General features: G+C 44.0%; 1 long non-coding RNA gene across 5 annotated transcripts in view; it reads left to right on the forward strand.

The window, feature by feature from the left end:
* Positions 1–6,077: 6,077 nt before the first annotated feature.
* The window catches only part of LOC132809446 (uncharacterized), a 33,055-nt gene continuing 21,402 nt past the window's right edge, over positions 6,078–17,730 (forward strand). For 2 of the 5 annotated variants that reach the window (XR_009642316.1, XR_009642317.1), the window contains exons 1-3: positions 6,078–6,265; positions 11,325–11,432; positions 14,550–14,658. This is a non-coding gene — a long non-coding RNA (uncharacterized LOC132809446). Of the gene's footprint in view, positions 6,266–10,130; positions 10,320–11,324; positions 11,433–14,549; positions 14,659–17,730 lie in introns of all 5 variants that reach the window. The other 3 variants (XR_009642318.1, XR_009642319.1, XR_009642321.1) reach the window with 3 other exon arrangements.

Raw genomic sequence — 17,730 nt, forward strand, 5'->3', positions numbered from 1 at the left:
TTGAACAGGTTTCATAGGGAAAAACAAGGGAAGTCAGGAACAGATTAAAAAAACAATAGAAAATGCATACCATGTCGTGGGCCTTCAATGCGAGATGATTTTAATCTTACAACCAGTATTTTCAGGACCCCAGTGGGTCCCAGTACAGACTGTTCCACTCCTTAGTGCACAGCCAATACCACGATCGTGGGGTAAAGTGTGTGGTGGGATATGGAGGTGCTTTTCTGCAACACCCTCAGTTTGAGGTGAAAATAGATGAGAAGAGGCAGGGTTTTGTATGCAGTTACCTGTTCCCCTCCTGTTGCAGCATCTTATTATTGCCCTAGCTCTACCTTGTACATGTTTGGTAAGAGAACAGTGACATTTCGTAAGCCCACAATACAAGATCCTCACTCTGTTTAGGACAGCAGAAATCTCTTTGTAGCACAATAGTCATAGGACAATACAGCGCAGAACAGGCCCTTCGGTCCTTGATGTTGTGCCAACCTGGGAACTGTTCTCAGCTCGTGCCCGTATACTATTCTAAAATCACCATGTGCTTATCTAAGGATTGTTTAAATCTTCCTGATGTGGCTGAGTTGTCTAAATTACAGGTAGTACATTCCACACCCTTACCACTCTCTGAGTAAAGAACCTGCCTCTGACATCTGTCTTAAATCATATCACTCCTCATTTGCTCTTATGCCCCCTCGTGCACACTGACATAATCATCCTAGAAAAAGACTTCCACTGTCTACCCTATCTAAGCCTCTGATCATCTTGTATGTCTCTATCAAATCCCCTCTTAGCCTTCTTCTTGCCAAGGAGAATAGGTTCAAGTCTCTCAGCCTTTCCTCATAAACACTTCCCTCCAGACTAGACACATCCTGGTTAATCTCTTCTCACTTTTCCATTCCTCCACGTCCTTCCCGAAATATGGGCACCAGAACTGCACACAATATTCCAAGTATGGCCGCACCAGCATTTGTATATTTGCAGCATGATATTGCGGCTCTGGAACTCAATTACTCTATGAATAAAACTTAACACACCGTATGCCGTCTCAACAGTACTATCCACCTGGGTGGCAACTTTCAGAGATCCATGTACATGGACTCCAACATCCTCTGCACATCCACACTACAAAGAATATTTCCATTGACCCAGTACTCTGCCTTCCGGTTATTCTTCTCAAAGTGCATCACCTCATATTTAGCTGCATTGAACTCCATTTGCCACCTCTCAGCCCAGTGTGCAGTTTTTCCATTTCCCCCTGCAACCTGTAACACTCTTCTGCACTGTCCACTACTCCACCGACTTAGTGTCATCAGCAAATTTACTAATCCATCCACCTATACCTGCGTCTAAGTCATTTCTAAAAATTGACAAACAGCTGTGGTCCCAAAACAGATCTTTATGGCACACCACTAGTAACTGGACTCCAGGTTGAATATTTTCCCATCAACCACCACTCGCTGTCTTCCTTTAGAAAGCAGTTTCTAATCCAAACTGCTAAATCACCCTCAATTCCATGCCTCTGCATTTTCTCCAACAGCCTACCATGTGGAACCTTATCAAAGACTTTACTGAGTCCATGTATACCACGTCAATTGCCCTACCCTCATCTACATGCTTGGTCACCTTCTCAAAAAACTCTGAGGTTCACAAGACACGAACTGCCCTTGATGAAACCATGTTGATTATCTGAAACTAAATTGTTGTTTGCAAGATGATTATAAATCTTATCTCTTATAATCCTTTCCAAAACCCTTCCTACAACAGAGGTCAGACTCACTGGTGTATAATTATCTGAGTAATCTCTACTGCCCTTCTTGAACAAAGGCACAACATTTGGAATTCTCCAGTCCTCTGGTACCAAATCTGTAGACAATGACGACTCAAATATCAAAGCCAAATTCTCTGATCTATCTTCCCAGTGAATCCTCGAATAAGTCCCATCCGGCCTAGGGGACTTGTCTACTTTCACTCCTCCTAGGATTGATAACACCTGTTTCTAACTAATCTCGATCCTTTCTAGTCTTAAATATCGTACCACATTCTTCTCCTCTACAATAGTCTCCTTTTCCTGAGTGAAAACCAATGAGAAATGTTCGTTAGCACCTCTCCAATCTCCACAGGGTACACACTCAACTTCCCACTTCTGTCTTTGATTGGACCGATTCCTACCCTAATCATCATTTTATTCCTCACATACCTATAGAAAGCTTTAGGGTTCTACTTTATTCTATTTGCTAAGACTGCTCGTGTCCTCTCTTTGCTCTTCATAACTCTCTCTTTAAATCCTTCCTAGCTGATCTGTAACTCTCCATCTCCTCATCTGAATCATCTTGCCTCATCAACACATAAGCCTCCTTCTTCTTCTTCACAAGAGATGCAATTTCTGTAGTAAACTACGGTTCCCTTATCTTATCACTTCCTCCCTGCCTGACAGAGACATACCTGTCAAGGACATGCAATATCTGTTCCTTAAACCAGCTCCACATTTTCATTGTCTGCATCCCCTGCATTTTGCTACCACATTCTATGCATCCTAATCCTGCCTAATCGCATTATAATTGTCCTTGCCCATTGATAACTCTTGCCTGTGGCATGCACCTGTCCCTTTCCATCGCTAAACTAAACGTATCTGAATTGTGGTCACTCGCTCCAAAGTGCTCACCTAAAACTAAATCAAACATCTGGTCTGGTTCATTACCAAGCACCAGATCCAATATGGCCTCCCCTGTTGTTGGCCCTTCGACATACTGTGTCAGGAACCCTCCTGTACACACTGGACAAAAATTGATCATCCAACGTACGCGAGTTATAGCATTCCCAGTCAATGTTGGGAAGCTGAAGTCCCCCATAATGCCCACCCTGGTACTTTTGCTCTTACCCAGAATAATTTTGCTAATCCTCTCTTCCACTTCCCTGGAACTCTGTGGAGGCCTATAAAAAAACTCCAAGCAGTGTGTCCTCTCCTCTCCTGATTCTAACCTCAGCCCACACTACCTCAGGAGGCGAGTCCTCATCAAAAGTACTCTCAGCCACCGTTATACTATCCTCGACTAATATGACTTGCATGAACCCATTGCAGTGATTCAAACTCCATGAGGCAGCCATACTCTCTATGACAGACAGACTCAGTCTGGAACCTCCTCTGTCCTTAAGACCTTATACACTGCCTGCACTCCTCCATTTCCCCTTTGCATGTTCCCTTTCCAACCCACCCCACCTGCATCACTCCAATTGGAGCTGTCAAGAGCAGCAATCTGTCAAATAGCCTCCCTAATCTTTTCTATCCTCCTTTAAGATTTTTTTTTAATCATTCTCTTTAATCAATGTTTTGATCATCCATGAAGCACCTTAGGAGATTTGCCATTGTGAAAGATTCCATACAATGCAAGTAGTTGTTGTTTTTGCCGTACATTAGGAGAAACAGGAATGATGCATTCAAAATTCTACCAAGATAGTCACTGATAGGTGTAGTGTGCAGGCCACCAAATAATAACATCACATTGGGATGGGCAATAAACAAAGAAATAACTAATGCCTGTAAAAATGGTACGGTTATTATCATGGGTGATTTTAATCTACATGTAAATTGGTCAAACCAGCTCAGTCAGGATAGCTTTGAGGAGTTCATTAAATTTATCTGTGATATTTTACTTGAAGAGTATGAAATGGATCTACAACGGAGCAAGCTATCCAAGATCTGGCCCTCTGCAATGAGACAGGAATAATTAGTGATCTCAGAGTTAGGAATCCTCTCGGAAGAAGTGATCACTGTATAGTTGAATTTAATACATATGGAGAGTGTGAAGATAAAATCTAATACCTGGGTCCTGTGCTTGGACATGGGGAACTACAATAGAATGAGGGAGAACCTGGATAATGTAGACTGGAAACAAAGATTTTATGGTGGGACAGTTGATGAGCAGTGGAGGATTTTCAAAGACATTTTACAAAGTCCTCAGCAAAGGTATATTCCAGAGAAGGACTGTAAGAAAAGGTGTTCTCTGCGATGGGTATCTAAGGAAAGTGATCAAATTGAAAGGCATACAAAGTGGCCAAAACCAGCATGAAACTAGAACTGGGAAAACTTTAAAGGTCAACAGAAAGCCACAGAAGAGCTACAAAGAAATATAAGATAGAACATGAGAAAAATAAACTAGCACAGACTACAAAGACAGATAGCAAATGTTTCTATAAACATACATAATGAGAAAAGAGTGGCTAAAGTAAATGTTGGTCCTTCGGAAAAAGAGAAGGAGCATTTAGTTATGGGATGTCACAGTGGAAGACATAATATCTTTCCAGTAAATAACAAAGAGACAAAGGTAGGTGAGGATTTGGAACCTATAATTATTACAGAACAGCTAGTTTTGGACTGTTGGAGGTAATTGAGCTAATAATAGAAAATTCTCTTGGCCGTGACAGAATGTATCCCAGGAGAAATAGCAAATGCACTGACAGTAATTTTCCAAAATTCACTGGACTTTGTGGCAGTCCCAGCAGATTGGAAAGCAGCAAAAGTGACACCACTATTTTTAATAGGAGGTGGACAAAAGATGGGTAATTATACCCTAGATAGCTTCTTCTCTGTAGTGGGAAAGATGTTTTGATCTATTATCAAGGAAGAAATAGCAGGGACTCGATAGAAATTATCCCATTGGTCATGCTTAACAAATCTTTTGGAATTCTATGAAGACATTTCGAGCAAGGTGGACAACGGGAAACCAGTGGATACTGTGTACCTGGATTTCCAAAAGACCTTCAACAAGGTGCTGTTCAAGAGAATGTTGCATAATATAAGGGGGCATGGCATTAGGGGTATAGTATTAGCATGGATAGAAGATTGGTTGACTAACAGGAAGCAAAGTCTGGGGATAAATGCATATTATCCTGGCTGGCAATCAGTGACTAGTGGTGTGCCTCAGGGATCAGTGTTGGGACTGCGAATCTTTAGAATTGATACAGATGATTTGGAGTTGGGGACCACATGTAGGGTGTCAAAGTTTGCATATGACACTAAGATGAGTAGCAGGACAAAGTGTGTGGAGGACTGTGAAACTTTGCAGAGGAACATAGATACATTGATTGAGTGGGCAATGGTCGGTCATATGGAATATAATGTTCATAAATATAATGTCATACTGTTTGGTTGGAGTAAATTAAAAACAGATTATTACTTGAATTTTAAAAAGTTGCATTATTTGCTAAGCAGAGGTACCTGAGTATCCTTCTGCATGAAGGTTGGTCACCAGGTATAACAATCAATTCAGAAAGCAAATGCAATTTTGTCCTTCTTTGCTGAAGGGATTGTGTTTAAAAGCAGAAGTTATGTTCCAGCTGTATTGGGTGCTGGTGAGACCACACCTGGAGTACTCCATGTAGTTTTTATCTCCTTCGTTGAGGAAGGATGGACTGGTACTAGAGTGGGTGTAGAGGAGGTTAACAAGGTTGATTTCAGAGTTGAGGGGGTTGGTTTAACAGAAACTGAGTAGATTGGGATTATACTCATTGGAATTCAGAAGAATGGAAACATATAAAATAATGAATGAAATGGATAAAATAGAAGTAGGGAGGATGTTTCCACTGGCAGGTGAATCTAGGACAAGAGGGCATCGACTCAAGATTAGAGGCAGCAAATTTAGGACTGAATTGAGAAGGAACTTCTTAACCTCACTGGAATTCATTGCCCAGGGAAGTAGTTGCTGCTAGTTCAGTAAACGTTTTTAAAGCTAAGGTAGCTTTTTTCAAAAAAGAAATAATTAATTAAAGAATACGGTGAGAACTTGGGTAAATGGTTCTGCGTCCACGAAATGATCAGCCATGATCGTATTGAATGGCAGAGCAAACTCAAAGGGCAGGATGGCCTTCTCCTGTACCTAGTTCTTATGTTATACATTCCTCCCTCACTCGTGACTTGGAGGTGCTGGTGTTGGATTGGGATGGACAAAATTAAAATTCACAGAACAACAGGTTTATTTGGAAGCACTAGCGCTGCTGCTGCTTCATCAGGTGGTTGTGTGTTTTTAACTTTGTCCTTCACTGTTGAACCTTATGAACAGCAACAAAAGCCAGGAAGCAGTGCGCATGCTCCACCCAACAACGGTACCAGGATAATTGATGTCAGCGGCGGACCAATGGAAGGACAGGGGCGGGGCTGGAGGACCTGCGGGGCTGTTGGCCCTCCGACCAATCAGTGAATGAGAGGCGGGACCTGATTATACCACGTGATCGTCCTCGCGGACAGCGCGGCTGTGCGGGTGGAGAGCTGTCGGTAAGGAAAGAAATAAACAGCAGGAAGCGGGAGGGAAATGGTGTTGGTCTGGGCTGAGAGGTTTTACAAACATTTGGTGCACATCGGAAAATACTAATTTGAAATTTACAGTCTCGTTTTTGCAGTAAACCGGAAAATGCCTCATTTCGCGATTGACTCGAGTCAGTGCCGCCATCTTTATTCGGGGCAACGATTCACTGGACACGTGCAGCCGCCATCTTTGTAGGGGGCAAAGTTCAGAGGGGAGTATGTGCAGCTCTCCCTGATAGAGAGTCATGGGCAGGATTTACACAGAGCACATTCACACACAGGGAAATGGATTTTTGTTTTTCTGTGGAATTGTTCCGTCATTCATTTAAATGATTTGGATATGAATAGAGGCGATACAGTTAGTAAGTTTGCAGGTGACACCAAGATTGTTGGTATTGTGGTCAGTGATAAAGGTTGTCTCAGAATACAATGGGATATTGATCAGATGGGCCAATGGGCTGCGGAGTGGCAGATAGGGTTTAATTTAGATAAATGTGAGGTGCTGCATTTTAGAAAAGCAAATCCGAGCAGGACTCTCACACTGGATTGTAAGGTCTTGGAGAGTCTTGCTGAACAAAGAGACTTTGGAATGCAGGTTCACAGTTCCTTGAAAGTAGAGTCACAGGATAGTGAAGGCGGCATTGGGTATGCTTCCCTTTATTAGTCAGAGCGCTGACTAAGGGAGCTGACAGGACATTGGTTAGGCCACTATTGGAATATTGTGTGCAATTCTGGTCTCCCTCTTATCAGAAGGAGGCACTGAAACTTGAAAGGTTTGAGAATTGATTTTCAAGGATGTTGCCAGGGTTGGAGGATTTGAGTTGCAGGGAGAGGCATTATAGGCTGGGGCCATTTTTCCTTGGAGTGTCATAGGCTGAGGTGTAATTTTGAAGAGATTTATATAATCGTGAGGGGCATGGATAGCGTAAATAGAGAAGGTGTTTACCCTGGGGTGGTGAAGCCCAGAACTAGAGGATATAGGTTTACGGTATGAGGGGAAAATTCAACAGGAGCCTAAAGGGCAACAAAAATTGTAACATTTCAAAGGCACTTGAATAGGAAGGGTTCAGAGGGATGTCGGCCAAGTGCTGGCAAATGGTAATGAATTAGGTTCGAATATCTGGTTGGCATAGGCTGGTTGGACTGAAGAGTCTATTTTGGTGCTAGACATCTCTGACTGTGGGATCATAAAAGTGAACACTGCTCTGATTCGCCTCTGAGCTCCTTGATGTCCACTTGTTCATTATCTAGCTTCCTCAGTCTCTGAGTGTATTTTTGCTCTGTTTAGTATTTTACTATTACATTCACAGACCTTTCTGTAAATGAATTGTCCACTGCTGCCTGGCTCCTGGCCATATTACAGAGGAGGTAGTACTGGATGTCTTAAATCGTAGCAAGGTGGATAAATCTCTGGGACCTGTTAAGGTGTATCCCAGACATTTGTGGAAAGCTAGGAAAGTGATGGCAGTGCCCCTCCCTGAGATATTTATATTGTCATTGGTGACAGGTGAGGTGCTGGAAGACCTGTGCCATTATTTAAAAAGGTGGTAAGGAAAGGCCAGGGAACAAGAGAACAGTGAGCCTGAAGTCTGTGGCAGACAAGTTGTTGGAATGGATTCTGAGGGACAGGATTTACATATATTTGAAAAGACGAGGAATGATTAGGGATAGTTAACGTGGCTTTGTGTGTGGGAAGTTTTTTCTGTCTAACTTGATTGAGTTTTTTTTTGAAGACGTGACAAAGATGATTGATGAAGGCAGACTGTGGACTTTGTCTATATGGACACTGAATGATGTTCCCCAAAGCAGACTAGTTAGCAAGGTTAGATAACATGGAATGTTGGGAGAACTAGCCATTTGGATAAAAAAAACTGGCTTGAAGGTAGGAGGCAGAGGGTGGTGAAAGAGGGTTGCTTTGTGGACTGGAGGCCTGTGAGCAGCAGTGTGCTGCAGAAATGGATATTGGGTTTACAGAAGACACCAATATTGGAGGTGTAGTGGACAATGAAGAAAATTAGTTCAGAATGCAACAGGATCTTGACCAGATGGGCCTTTGGGGCGAGGAATGGCAGACTGGGTTCAATTTAGACAAATGTAAGCTGTTAGATTTTGGAAAGGCAAATCAGAGCAGGACTTATACACTTAATGGTAAAGTCCTTGGGAATGTTGCTGAACAGAGAGACCATGGAATGCAGGTTCATTGTTCCTTGAAAGTAGAGATGCAGGTAGGCAGGGTAGTGAAGGTAGTGTTTCGTATATTTATATTTATTGGTCAATGCTTTGAGGACAGAAGCTGGGACGTCAAATAGTGGCTGGACAGGACATTGATGAAGCCATTTCAGGAATTATGTTTTAACTTCAAAATTCCCTATTCTGGAAAGGATGTTGTGAATCTTGCAAGAGTTCAGACAAGATTTACAAAGACTTTGCTAGGGTTGGAGGATTTGGGCTACAGGGAGAGGCTGAATAGGCCAGGGTTAATTTCCCTGGAGAATCAAAGACTGAAAGGTGACTTCATGGAGATTTATAAAATCATGAGGGACATGTATAGGTGAACAGCCAGGGTCTTTTCCCCCCAGGTTAGGTGGGTTCAAAACAAAATCGCATGGGCTTAAGTTGAGAGGGCAAAGATTTAAAACGGATCTAAGGGGCAAAGTTTTCAAGCTGTGTGTGGTGTGTGTGTGGACTGAGCTGCCAGATGATGTAGTGGAGGCTGATACAATTACAACATTTGAAAGGCATCCGATTGGGTACATGAATAGGAAGGGTTTCCAGTGCTACGGACCAATAGCTGGCAAATGGGGCTTCATTTGCTGAGGATTCCTAGTTGGCATGGACAAATTGGACCAAAGATCTGTTTCTGTGCTGTACATCTCTATGACACTTTGTTCCTCTTTTGTGGAGAGCTAGCAGAAGCACAGATAATTGTCCTTGGATCTGAGAAGGTTAAGCAGTGATCTTGACCAAGTGCAGATTTGTTTCTGGGATATTTTAATTTGCAGAGAGAGGGGAATTGTTAACAATGTCACAATTTTAGTGACTATTTTCAGGTAATTGGTAAATAATATGTGAACATTATTTTATTCAGTAAGTTCTGAGCATCTGGAACAGTCTGAATGGCAGCTGGACCCACACTCAGCAGTTATTCATAAACAGATTTGGAATTTTACTTTTTAAGGGAAGATTTGGGGGGCTATGGGCAAATGGGAAGGGAATTGGAACAGATTTGCAGCATCTCCAGAGGGAGAGAGTACAGCCCAAATGGGCTGAATAGCCCCCAGCCCCTGTGCTCTGTGACACTGCCCATTGACTGTGAATGTTGAAGCTCATTCGAGGGCAGAGAGAGGGAGGATCCCACCACTCCCCTCACAATGGGCCCTGAATGCTTGATGTCAGCACAGCCCAATAGGGGGCAGAGGGCAGTACTGGAGGACCAGATCATACCAGTTTGTCCTCCAACCAATCTGAGTGAATGAGGGCATCCTCAAGGCTGGAACTAAAGAAAGGCACCTATCGCAGAGATTTGAGAAACTGGAGGACATGAATTAGGGAGCGTTCTGTGGCTGGTGAGGAATTATATAAATAAGGAAGAGTTGTGAAGCTGGATGAGGTGATAGTGATCGGGAGATTTGTGAAATCGGAATTTAGAGTTAGTGAGGATTAGTCATAATGTTATACAGCAAGGAAACAGGCCCTGTGATCCAACCAGTCCATGCCAAACATAATTCCAAACTGAACTAATTGTATCTGCCTCCGCTTAGTCCACATCCATCCAAATATTTCCTATTTATGTACGTATCTGAATGTCTTTTAAATATTGTAATTGTATTCACAGCTACCACTTTCTCTGGAAGTTCATTCCACACAGGCTCGTGTGTTATAGTGACAGGCAGCTGGAAGCTCGGGCTGTGTTTTTGCAGCAGAACGTAGATCATCAGTCGCCATTTCCGCCACCTCCACTGAGATGCTGCCAGACACAGGTTCCCGTCCCCTCCATTAACAGCTATGCACCCTCCCCAGCCAGGTCATATTCCACTCCTTTGTCTTTCCAAATGTTCCGGTCTCTCTCTGGGTTCTGTCCCTGTCTATTATTTACTCTTTAACCCCTATCTCCTGCAGTACAAAGATCTGTAGGTTAGTTGAATTGGCCAAGCTAAATTTCCCATAACGCTCAGGGATGTGTAGGTTAGGTGCATTAGTCAGGAGAAATATACAGTAATAGGGTATATTTTTATATTTTTAAATACCATTCGGAGGGACGCTGTGGACTTTTTGGGCCGAATAGCCTGTTTCCACACTCAGGATTCTAATTTTCCCAGCTCCCATCGGTTCTGAGGAAGGGCCACTGGACAGATTTCTGTTCCCAGATGCTGCCAGACCTGCTGAGCTTTCCCAGCACCTCCTGCTTGTTGTTCCTGATTGACACCATCCATCCACCTTCCGGGTTTGATTCAGGCAGGGGGAGGATCCCACCACTGACCTCACAATGGGGTCCAGCTGATTGATGGCAGCTTCGGACCAATAGGAAAAGGTGGTGGGACTGGTGGATGAAGTGATAAAGATGGTCATCCAAACAATGGGAGTGAATGAGGGGCGTGGCCAGTGGGATGACACGTCACCAGTAACTCCGCCTGTGCAGTGTCACGTGACTCGGCCGTTGGTGAGTGTGGGACAGGCAAACAGGGAAGGGGAGAGTGGCCTCGGAGACAGGGAGATAATGAGTCACTTTAGACTGCGAAGTTTTAATTACACTCTGTGCGGTAAGTCTGAATTAGAAACTCTTTCCCGCGTTTGCAGCAGATGGGAAAATGGCTGCGGCCCTCAGGTGGTGATAGGTCCTGGGACATGGGCTCCATCTTTATTGGGGGCAAGGTACAGTGAGGGGCATGGACATGTCCTCTTCCAAGGATGGGGGGGGGTGTGATTTGAAGAGAGGCATTTACACATCAAGCACATACCAAGAGAAAAGTATGTCTTTATATTCTACCTGCACTGACTGTGAGTTTTGTTTTGTGAATTTGTTTCATAGGATATTAAATCAGAATAATTGAGGCTAGGAACTCAAAAGCAAGTTTTTACAGTCAATGGAGTCATCGGGATCTGAATATCATTTGCATTTGACTGTGGACGGAGAAAGGTTTGTCAGTTCTGTTTGTGGGAAAATATCTCCAATATTTTTGTTTAGCAGAAAGATGTACAAATTCGTGTTTGGATCACCCTTTGGGTGTGTGCTCTGTTCTGGACCCTCCAGCTGAGGAAGGAGATATTCGCCTGAGAGGGAGCACAGATTTATCCAAATTACACCTCGTCGCTTTGTAAGAACTCTCAGATTTAGACCCAATCACCCACTTCATGATGTTAAGCTGTAAGCGTCATATTTTCAATTAACTGCAAACTTCCCATTAAAAGTCCTTTTGGACTCAAATTCCAGTACCTTTTCAAGTGGAATGTTCCAGCTTCTGACAACTGTCTGTTCATTCAGAAACTGGTGACGTCCATGTTGACTCTGGGGTTACAAAGGGCTGAATCAAAAGATAAGATGCTGTCCCTGAACACCCATTGAGATGCGTTGGAACAGTACAGGAGGCTGAGGGCAGTGTAGGTGTGAGCAGACAGTGAAAATGACAGGGCTGCACTGTGAGGGCTGCTTGGCTCAATGAGTGTGTTTTGGAGTTGGGTGTAAACAGACTGATGTGAGACAGGGAGAAGATGAAACTAAAACTCAGTTTTAGTTCAGGCCGTTCAGAAATTCACATGGTCCTAATGTGAACAGCCAGTTTTTAAGTGATACCTGCGGGGTATTTGTTAACAGTTTTTAATGTATTTTCCTGAGGGCAGTTGAGAGCTAACCACATTGCTGTGGGTCTGGAGTCACATGTAGGCCAGACCAGGTGAGGATGACAGTTTCCTTCCCTACAGGACATGAGTGAACCAGATGGGTTTTCTAACAATCGGCAATAGTTTCATGGTCATCATTCGCCTTTTCATTCGGGATTGTATTGGATGCCGATGCTGCCATGTTGGGATTCTAACCCTAATTCTTGGAACATTGCACATGTCACTCATCTTGCAGGAATACCATTAAGCCATTGCCTCCTTTTTAGCAATGTTTAAAAGAGAGTTCCATCATTCTACGTGTACAATGTGAGATAAAATACTGCAATGTCCACGTGTCAGCCTCTCCAAAGGGTCAATCAACAGAAATTTGTTTGGGGGTGAAATATTTCACTTTTGTTTGGGGTTTACCAAACAAAAATGAATCCAAATAAAAATCTAATGTCCCGACATGTATGAAGCCAGAGAGGGATTACAGAGACAGGGAGGGTGGTGGGGCCAGAGGGGGATTACAGAGACAGGGAGGGTTGTGGGGCCAGAGGGGGACTGTTGTCCAAACATCACTGTGGTGTACATGGACTGCAGCATTTCAGGGAGGCGGTTAACCACCACTTTCTCCAAGACAAGTAAAGGTGGCCAATAAATACTGGTCTGGGCAGCAATGGCAACCCCCAGTGAATAAAACCAAGCAGTGACCTCTCTGAGCTGACTTGCTGTGAAGTTAAAAACCTCTCTGGAAATGGAGTGGGCAGAGAAGAGAAACAGTGACATTTCACAGCTGCCCTCAGAGAGACCTCACCCTTGGAAGTACTCAGAGCCGGGATCAGCTCAGTGAGTTTCAGTCTCTTCAAACATCAATCTTAGTCAGTTTTATTTTATTAAATCTACAATCATGAGTCAGGTGAGGATTTCTTTTTAATGTCTTACGGTCTCTTGATTAAATGTTTAAGATATGAACCGTAAGCATTAAGTTATTCTCGGGCAGTATTTTTCGAGCAGTAAGACTGTGCCTTTGTCTTGGTCTGTAGGTTGTTAAGGCGGAGAGATGGCCTGTTGTAGAGTGGCGTGCTGTTCCTGTCGGGTGTGGGAGATTAGGGAGAGTTTCAATGATCCTGATGATTATGTCTGCAGGAAGTGTGATTGCAAATCCTATTGGATCGCATGGATTGGTGGAGGAGTGAATAAAGGCAGTGAGGAATTGACAGGACCCTGGGGGGTATGGTAGGTGGCATTGTCAGGATTGCATGATACTGCAGATACAGTCAGGTAGATGGGTTACCTCCAGGAAAGCTAGGAGGGGTAGGTAGGTACTGCAGGAGTCTCCTGTGGCTATCCCCATCTCAGACAAGTATACTGTTTTGGAAAATGTAGGTGGTAATAGACTTTCAGGGGAATGTAGCACTGACAGCCAAGTTACTGTTACTGAGACTGGCTTCTAACATAATGTGAGGTATATCCAGTTCCACACGATCGATGGTGATAGGGACTCTCTAGTCAGGGGCACAGTCTGCCGTATCTGCAGCTGACAGTGAGAGATCAGAATGGGGTGGTGCTGCCCTGGTGCCAGTGTCAAGGATATCTCTCAGAGGGAGCAGAACATTCTCAAAGGGGAAAATAACCAGTGGGAGGACATTGTACATTGGTACCAATGACATAGGAAGGGGAAAGCATGGGGTCCTGAGGAGCAGGGAGATTTGCTAGTGCCACTCGGGAGGCATTAAACCAGTGAGGGAGTCGGGGTAATCCTAAAGAGATAGTGAGAAAAGAGGTGAGTCTGAGGCTGGTACTGTTCACCAGATCAGACTGTCAAGGCAGGCAAGAGCAAGCTACAGAATGAGGTGTGACGGACCAGTTACACTGCATTTATTTCAGTGCAAGAGACCTGACAGGTCAGGCAGGTGGGCTCAGGGTATGGTTTTGAACATGGCACTGGGATATTACAGCAATTACAGAGGCAGCACTCAGGGATGGATAGGACTAGCAGCTTAATGTTCCAGGGTATAGATGCTATAGCAAGGGGACAACAGAGCAGGGGGAGAGGTGTTTTTGATTAGGGATAACATTATGGCTGGGCTTCGGGAGGATATTCCTGGGAGTACATCCAGGCAAGTTATTTGGGTGGTACTGAGAAATAAGAAAGGGGTGACCATCTTACTGGGATTGTATTATAGACTCTCTCCCAATAGTCAGCGGGGAATTGAGACACAATTTTACCGGCAGACCTCAGTTATCTGTAAAATATAGTTGCAATGATAAGGGGTTTTAACTTTACCAACATGGCCTCGGAGTGCTGTAGTGTTAAGGGCTTGGATGGAAATGTATTTGTTCAGTGTGTACGAGAACATTTCTGATTGAGTTTGTAGGATGTACCTACCAGAGAAGGAACAAAACCTGACCTGTTTCCTTTATTCATTCACAGGATGAGGCTGTCACTGGCTCGGCCAGCATTTATTGCTGCGTTTACCCAGTGGGCAGTTAAGAATCAACCACGTTGCTATAGGTCTGGAGTCCCATGCAGACCAGACCAGGTAAGGATGGCATTTTCCTTCCCTAAAGGTCATGAGTGAACCACATGGGTTTTTTCAACAATTGACAATGGATTCCTTGTCGTCACTAGATTATTTTTTCCAGATATTTATTGAATTCACTTTCCAAAATCTGCCGTGATGGGATTCAAACCCAGGTCCCCAGAACGTTATCTGGGTCTCTGGATTAACTGTCTAGTGATAATTTCACTCCATCATCACTGCCTCTTAGGAAATGAGGCAGGGTGAGTGCCTGAGTTATCAGTGGGGCAACACATCAGCACCAAAGATCCCACAGTATTGTGGCTCAGTGGTTAGCGCTGCTTCCTCAGCAACAGAGACCTGGGTTTGATACCAGCCTCAGGCAACTGTCTGTGTTGGAGTTGGCACGTTCTCCCCAGTGTTTGTGAGGGTTTCCTTCGGATATTCAAATTTACTCCTACAGTCCAAAGATGTGTAGGTTAGTTGGATGAACCATGTTAAATTTCCCATAGTGTCCAGATGCAGTATATGAGGTTTTGGGATGTGCAGGCAAATCTCTGCCTGATGTAAAAAGATCGTTTTGAGGTCCTGGACAGAGCTCAGTGAGGTGTGGCTGAACGTTTTACATTTCCCGTGGCGGTAAGGGAAGGTCAAAGGTGTGGAGCATGTGTTGGTGGGAGGGTGTGGACCTAACAAGGGAGGTGCAGAGGGAATGGTCTCTGTGGAACGCAGATAGCGGTGGGGAGGGAAATATGTCTATGGTGGGGTCTGACTTTAGGTAGCAGAAATAAGAGGTTAATGCGCTGTATCTGGAGATTAGTGGGGTGGAAGATGAAGACCGCAGGGCTGTATTCTTTATTGTGGCTGGAGGGGTGGGGTAAAGGTGGAGGTGCGGGAAGTGGAGGGTATGTGTTGGAGGGCATTGTTGATCAAGTCAGAGGAAAGTTACGGTCCTTGTAGTAGGCCTTTCTGGGATGTCCTGGAATAGAATCCAAAGAGATTAAACAAATATATCACAGACAAAAGATTAACTGGACCAGAGAATAGGACCGCTTAAAGGTCAACAAGGCTGTCTATGGAATCACAGAGGGTGTGAAATATATGCAAATATTTCACGTCATTTTTACTGGAGAAGTATATGGAAGCTCGAGAGTTTGGAGAAATAAACAGTGATAACTTGAAAAGTGTCCATGTTACAGAGGAGGTGGGACTGGATGTCTTAAATCGCATCAAGGTGGATAAAGCCCTGGAACCTGATCAGGTGTATCCTGGAACTTTCTGGAAATCTAGGGAAGTGATTGTTGGGCCTCTCCTGAGGTATTTGTATGTTTGATAGCGACAGGTGAGGTGCCATTATTTTAAAAAAGGTGGTAAGGAGGGGCCATGGAACAAGAGAACAGTGAGCCGGAAGTCAGGCAGGCAAGTTGTTCGAATGGACAGGAATCCATCTATTTGGAAAGGTAAGGAATGATCAGGGAGAGTCACTGTGGCTTTGTACATGCACAATTGTGTTTCACTAACTTGAGTGAGTGTTTTGAAGTGACAAAGAAAATTGATTAAGCCAGGCGGTGAATGTTGTTTATATGGACATTCAATAAGGTTCCACAAAGCAGACTGGTTAGCAGGGTTAGATCACATGGAATGCAGGGAGAGCAAGCCATTACAAAACTACCTTGAAGGTAGGAGACAGAGGATGATGATTGAGGGTTGCTTTGCGGACTGGAGGCCTGTGAGCAGCAGTGTGCTGCAGGGATGGATATTGGGCCCTTAAATAAACGACTTGGATGTGAATATATGAGATATGGTCAGTAGGTTTACAGAAGACACCAAAATTGGAGGTGTAGTGGACAGTGAAGAAGGTTAGTTCAGAATACAACAGGATCTTGATCAGATGGGCCATTGGAGCAAGGAATTGCAGACTGAGTTCAAATTAGATAAATGTGAGCTGTTATATTTTGGAAAGGCAAATCAGGGCAGGACTTATGCATTTAATGGTAATGTCCTGGGGAACATTGCTGAACAATGGGACCTTGGAGTGCAGGTTCATAGTTCCCTGAAAGTAGAGTCACAGGTAGGCAGGGGAGTGAATGCAGCATTTGGTACGCTCCCCGTTATTGGTCAATGCATTGAATGCAGCTGTTGTGATGTCATATTGTGGCTGGACAGGGCACTGATGAAGGCCCTTCTGGAATTCTGTTTTCAGTTCCAATCTCCCTGTTCTTGGAATAATGTTGAGAAACTTGAAAGGGTTCAGAAAACATTTGCAAGGACTTTCCTGGGGTTGGACGATTTGAGCTATTGGGAAAGGCTGAATAGGCTGGGACTATTTTCCCTGGAGATTTGGAGGCTGAGAGGTGATCTTATAAAGTCATGAAGGGCATGGATAAGGTGAGCAGTCAGGGACTTTTTCCCAAGTTCGGTGGCTCCAGAACGAGAGGGTACAGGCTTAAGGTGAGAGGGAAAAGATTTAAAGGGGATTTAAGGGGCATTGTGTTCATGTTGAGGGCATTGCAAGTATGGAATGAGCTGCCAGAGGAAGGGGTGGAGGCTAGTACAATTGCAGCATTTAAAAGGTGTCTGACTGGGTACTTGAAGAGGGAGGTTTTAGAGGGATAAGGGTGAACCGCTGGCAAATGGGACTCCATTAACGCTCTCCGTTAATGGTCAATGCATTGAATACAGAAGCTGGGACGTCATATTGTGGCTGGACAGGACGTTGATTAAGCCACTTCTGGAATTCTGTTTTCAGTTTGAATTTCCCTGTTCTGGGAAGGATGTTGTGAAATTTGAAAAGGTTTGGACAAGATTTACAAAAACGTTACCAGGATTGGAGGATTTGGGCTACAGGGAGGGGCTGAATAGGCTGGGGCTATTTTCTCTGGAGAGTCAAAGACTGAGAGGTGACTTCATTGAGATTTATAAAATCACGAGGCACGTGGATAAGGTGAGCAGCTGGCATCCTTTTTCCTCAGGTTAGGTGGGTCCAAAACTAGAGCACATGGGTTTAAGTTGAGAGGGCAAAGATTTAAAAGGGATCGAACTGGCAACATTTTCAAGCTGAGTGTGATGTGTGTATGGGAGGGGCTACCAGAT

The sequence above is a fragment of the Hemiscyllium ocellatum genome, unplaced genomic scaffold, assembly GCF_020745735.1.
Source record: "Hemiscyllium ocellatum isolate sHemOce1 unplaced genomic scaffold, sHemOce1.pat.X.cur. scaffold_1207_pat_ctg1, whole genome shotgun sequence".
NCBI classification, from domain to species: Eukaryota; Metazoa; Chordata; class Chondrichthyes; order Orectolobiformes; family Hemiscylliidae; genus Hemiscyllium; species Hemiscyllium ocellatum.